The sequence below is a fragment of the Rhinichthys klamathensis genome, unplaced genomic scaffold (genome assembly GCF_029890125.1).
Source record: "Rhinichthys klamathensis goyatoka isolate OS25496 unplaced genomic scaffold, OSU_Roscu_1.1 h1tg000132l_1, whole genome shotgun sequence".
Lineage (NCBI taxonomy): Eukaryota > Metazoa > Chordata > Actinopteri > Cypriniformes > Leuciscidae > Rhinichthys > Rhinichthys klamathensis.
In genome coordinates, this window is record NW_026606667.1 from 119,548 (window position 1) to 125,335 (window position 5,788).

The 5,788-nt window shown below is 44.3% G+C and overlaps 1 long non-coding RNA gene across 1 annotated transcript; it reads right to left on the reverse strand.

Annotated features, from left to right (window-relative positions):
- Positions 1-4,550: 4,550 nt before the first annotated feature.
- On the reverse strand, positions 4,551-5,578 carry LOC130089434 (uncharacterized). Its single transcript, XR_008807574.1, has 3 exons — positions 5,542-5,578; positions 4,964-5,145; positions 4,551-4,619 (listed from the first exon to the last, which is right to left on the reverse strand). It is a non-coding gene; the product is annotated as an uncharacterized LOC130089434 (long non-coding RNA).
- Positions 5,579-5,788: the final 210 nt, after the last annotated feature.

Below are 5,788 nucleotides of genomic sequence, written 5' to 3' on the forward strand. Positions count from 1 at the left end.
GCCAAATATGGCATGATGAGGCCATTATAACTGTGTCATGAATATTTTGACCTCAACTACAGTGGTACAAATTGAATTTGTCATTAAAATGTTATAATGGCCTCATGACAGCCAATGTCAAAACCAGCCACCTGACAGTTTAATGTAATGTTAACCCATGCAGCTAAGTGGTTTCTTAATATTTGATAATTAATCTGCTATGTCATGTTTATGACATATTTATGACAGGTTGTGTTGTCTAGTAATGTCAAGTTGTCATTACCAAGACACTGACAGGTTATGATGTATTGGTTTATGTCAAGGTGTCATAACAAAGACATCTCAAACAATGTCATATTTGCATTAAAAATGTCATAATTGAGCGAATGACACTTAATGACAGTTGTCATAAACATGCATAAAACCTCCATAAAACCACTGTGTCATGTCATGATTATGAAGGTGTCATATCTGCAAACAGCGAGTTCTCTTACATGTTTAGTGTTGATTCAGTTAAGTTTAATAACAGTGTAACGTTGATCAGTTATGAAATGAGTTCAATTTATCCATAAGCAGCTCTACAGACGACAATAGTCATTATTCACTTTGAGTCAGTTCAGTGTTTGATTCAGTTCATTTCAATAACATTGTCAATAACAAAATTCATCAATTATGAAAAGAAGTCAAATCAGCAATAATTCAGCTCTGCAGAAATCAGTGATCTCATCATCCAGCTCAATTCAGTTCATTTTTTCTTATTCAATAGAGTCTTACAATAGCTACTGAATATTAACCCTTTCCCCACCATTGACAAGTTTTTCCATCATTTGTAACACAATGCTTCCTCGCCATTGACGAGTTATTCCGGCGATCCCTGTTTTCACTGTTATACGGCAGGGGGCGAAGGAGAAGATCTGTGTAAACCAGGGGCGTAGCCAGAATTTTATTTTTGGGGGTCCCGTCTTTAAACGAGGGGGCAACATATATATATATATATATATATATATATATATATAGGATATATGTATATATATATATAGCCAGAATTATTCTGGTGGGTGCGGTGATGCGGTGGCGACTCATGTAACATGTAAGGGTGGCGCTGCCAATAAAGCACCTAAAAGCTGTCACAAAGAACCGGCAAAAGTAATGATTATGAATATGTAAAATATAGCAAGGAGATATTTTAATTGTTTATTAATAAACAAGTGTTTTCTTTGTCGGCTAAGATGAAGTTGACGATGCCTAGTGACTCACGATATTCAGTAGTGAACGCGCCAGAGAGAAATGCACATTTCATAAGGATTACATAAGCAGAGAGCAGTCTGTAGTCTGTTTTCTTTCGTTTTGAATTGTTCTGTTTAAAAGTAGACATGTGATGCAAGTAGGCTACCTTATATGCTGATTATCTATCGTCTGCTATATTTACTTCTTATTTATTAAATCCAGGCAATTGGTTGATGAAACATTCATTAAAATTAAGATACAATTAATACAAAATGAAATTCAGGTTAAAGAAAGGGTTTGTGCTTTCTTTTTGATGTCTCTGTGAAAGTTTTAAAGCATCTTTTAGTGCCGCTTTCAGAGCGCTCACGTAACGGAGAACACGTCCGTAACATTGTTTTTTCCTCATAAATGCGAACACGAAAAATAAAATAAAATAAAATGAATATTTTATGTAGGCTACTGTGGAGACTGAGAGGAAACCCTTCTTCATCCGGTGGGTAGTAGGCCTATTTCTTTGGTTTGCGCAGTGTAATTCACATAATCACTAAAAAAATATTTTGCCTCCTAAAGTTTTTTTTATTTTTTATTAAGCAATCAGAAATCTGAGGGGCCGGACATGTAAATGAGGGGGGCTAGGCCCACCCAGGCCCCCTCATGGCTACGCCACTGGTGTAAACCAGGAGCGGATAGAAGCAAAAGTATGGTAACGTAGAGGTCTTCAACCCTAATCAAACACACCTGAACCAGCTAATCAAGTCGCTTGAAAATCACAGACAGTTGTGCTGAAGCAGGTTGGAAATAAACTCTGCAGGACAGCAGACCTCTGTGCTAACGTGATCACCATACAACAGCATATAAATCAAAACTGCATAACGGTACCAAATGAAATGTCGATTCCATGATAAATGACTGTAGCTCCGTGGTGTTGATGGACTCGAACTATGTTCTGATCATCGTTCTGAATACGGACGTAGTCTTTGACAAAAATGCGATTTTCTCAGCTTTTTGTTCAACATTTAGTTTTTTAAACTAACCTTACCCACATTCGAGTGTTGCTGGCTAGCAACATATTTAAAAATGCAGGCGGGAAAGAGTTAAGAGAAGGTCCACCGCCATCTTGCTCAGACGAAAAGTGACATAAACGCATCTGATGTTGAAATTGCGACTTCCCAACTCGTAAATATGAACTTTTTTTACTTTTTTAATGCAACTCATGACTCATTCAAAACAAAAGGTTGGCAAAGGTTGTTTTTTTTTGGTTTGTTTTGTTATTTCCATCGCATCTGCATAACATATTGTCTATGAGACTATCCACATACACATCTATCCACACACCCAGTCCCTGCCGTCGGTCAGCGAAAACCGTGAGGATCTGCAGTGGAATGACTCATCACAATCATTTAGTATTCTGCACATGTGTCTGTGAAGACTGGCCATATGCAAAACCAGACTATAAAAAACCCACAAGGCTATCATGGTGCTAAAAATAAAAGCCCTATCACATATGGTTTTGTGTATCATACATATGGATTATGCGTGATATGGTCCATGATATCTATAGTAAGTAATATCAATATTTACCCTGTGCAATATGTATTTACTGTAGATATACAATGTCATGAGAAACTTGAATGGGAGTTACACTACACTGTACAGTGGAGAAAAATACCAGTCAGACCAACTTTGAAATGAAGTAGCTAGTAATATATGCAGCTGATGAGAATATAAATCCATTTTTAAAAGCAATCAGTATGTTTAATCTCACATGTCTAGATCATGTTTCATGCCAAAACCATAGGAATAAAAAAATGAAGCCTATTATACCTACCTATTCCTCTTGTGACAATAATAAAGCACATTTCCAGCCCCAAATTTTCATTAACTTAAATTTGAATGCCTTTTTGGATCAATAAAGGCAAATGTTGTTTTGCCTTATAGACTCCAAGAAATCAAAATTGATACTATTTACTTAGTTATCGCACATTACTAGTCTAGTGGTGAACAATTCATCAGTGCAGGATAATCCACCAAAAATACTTGGTTTTTGTTTAGTAAAATCTTTGCGTTCCCTCTGAAATGGCGTTTCTTCTCTGCTGAAGTCAGTTGGCTGGGTTGGGCAGAACTTTCTTAATCACTCTTTCACTCAGAAATGATGCAATACTGAAATAAAGTTGGTCACAACCTCCAGTTCATGCAGACTTTAAGAACACATGGTGAAGCCTAATCTCAGATAACAAAATATGTTTTAAAGGCAAATTCTGGCTCTACCAAGCTTTATAATGGGAGTGAATAGTAACTTAGATTTTGAAGCCAAAAAATTGCATCCATCCATCATAAAAGTAATCCGCATTTTTGTAAGAAAAATATCCATATTTTTAACTTTATAAACTATAATCACTGGCTTCCAGTAACAGCCGTACACGAATCGAGTTCTGGCAGAAGAGTGACCTCTGACCCGACGCATGACGAGTGACCTCTGACCCGACGCATGACGAGTGACCTCTGACCCGACGCATGAAGAGTGAGCTCTGACCCGACGCATGAAGAGTGAGCTCTGACCCGACGCATGAAGAGTGACCTCTGACCCGACGCATGAAGAGTGACCTCTGACCCGACGCATGACGAGTGACCTCTTACCCGATCGCATGACTAGTGACTTCTGACCCGACTCATGACGAGTGACCTCTAACCCGACTCATGACGAGTGACCTCTGACCCGATGCATGACGAGTGACCTCTGACCCGACGCATGACTAGTGACCTCTGACCCGACGCATGACTAGTGACTTCTGACCCGACTCATGACGAGTGACCTCTTACCCGACTCATGAAGAGTGACCTCTGACCTGACGCATGACGAGTGACCTCTGACCCGATCGCATGACGAGTGACCTCTGACCCGACTCATGAAGAGTGACCTCTGACCCGACGCATGACGAGTGCCCTCTGACCCGACTCATGACGAGTGACCTCTGATCCGATCGCATGAGGAGTGCCCTCTGACCCGACGCATGATGAGTGACCTCTGACCCGACGCATGACGAGTGACCTCTGACCCGACTCATGAAGAGTGACCTCTGACCCGACGCATGACGAGTGCCCTCTGACCCGACTCATGACGAGTGACCTCTGATCCGATCGCATGAGGAGTGCCCTCTGACCCGACGCATGATGAGTGACCTCTGACCCGACGCATGACGAGTGACCTCTGACCCGACGCATGAAGAGTGACCTGTGACCCGACACATGACTAGTGACTTCTGACCCGACTCATGACGAGTGACCTCTGACCTGACTTATGAAGAGCGACCTCTGACCCGACGCATGACGAGTGCCCTCTGACCCGAAGCATGACGAGTGCCCTCTGACCGACGCATGAAGAGTGACCTCTGACCCGACGCATGACGAGTGACCTCTGACCCGATCGCATGACGAGTAACCTCTGACCCGACTCATGACGAGTTACCTGTGACCCGACTCATGACGAGTGACCTGTGACCCGATCGCATGACGAGTGACCTCTGACCTGACGCATGACGAGTGACCTGTGACCCGATCGCATGACGAGTGACTTCTGACCCGACTCATGACGAGTGACCTCTGACCCGACTCATGATGAGTGACCTCTGACCCGATCGCATGACGAGTGACCTCTGACCCGACTCATGACGAGTGACCTGTGACCCGATCGCATGACGAGTGACCTCTGACCCGACACATGACGAGTGACCTGTGACCCGATCGCATGACGAGTGACTTCTGACCCGACTCATGACGAGTGACCTCTGACCCGACGCATGACAAGTGACCTCTGACCCGACGCATGACGAGTGACCTCTTACCCGACGCATGACGAGTGACCTCTGACCCGACACATGACGAGTGACCTCTTACCCGACGCATGAAGAGTGACCTCTGACCCGACGCATGACGAGTGACCTCTTACCCGATCGCATGACGAGTGACCTCTGACCCGACGCATGACGAGTGATCTCTGACCCGACGCATGACGAGTGACCTCTGACCCGATCGCATGACGAGTGACCTCTGACCCGATCGCATGACGAGTGACCTCTGACCCGACGCATGACGAGTGACCTCGGACCTGACGCATGAAGAGTGACCTCTTACCCGACGCATGACGAGTTACCTCTGACCCGACATATGACGAGTGACCTGTGACCCGATCGCATGACGAGTGACCTCTGACCTGACGCATGACGAGTGACCTGTGACCCGATCGCATGACGAGTGACCTCTGACCCGACTCATGACGAGTGACCTCTGACCCGACTCATGACGAGTGACCTCTGACCCGATCGCATGACGAGTGACCTCTAACCCGACTCATGACGAGTGACCTGTGACCCGATCGCATGACGAGTGACCTCTGACCCGACGCTTGACGAGTGACCTGTCACCCGATCGCATGACGAGTGACCTCTGACCCGACTCAAGACGAGTGACCTCTGACCCGACGCATGACGAGTGACCTCTGACCCGACGAATGACGAGTGACCTCTGACCCGACGCATGACGAGTGACCTCTTACCCGACGCATGACGAGTGACCTCTGACCCGA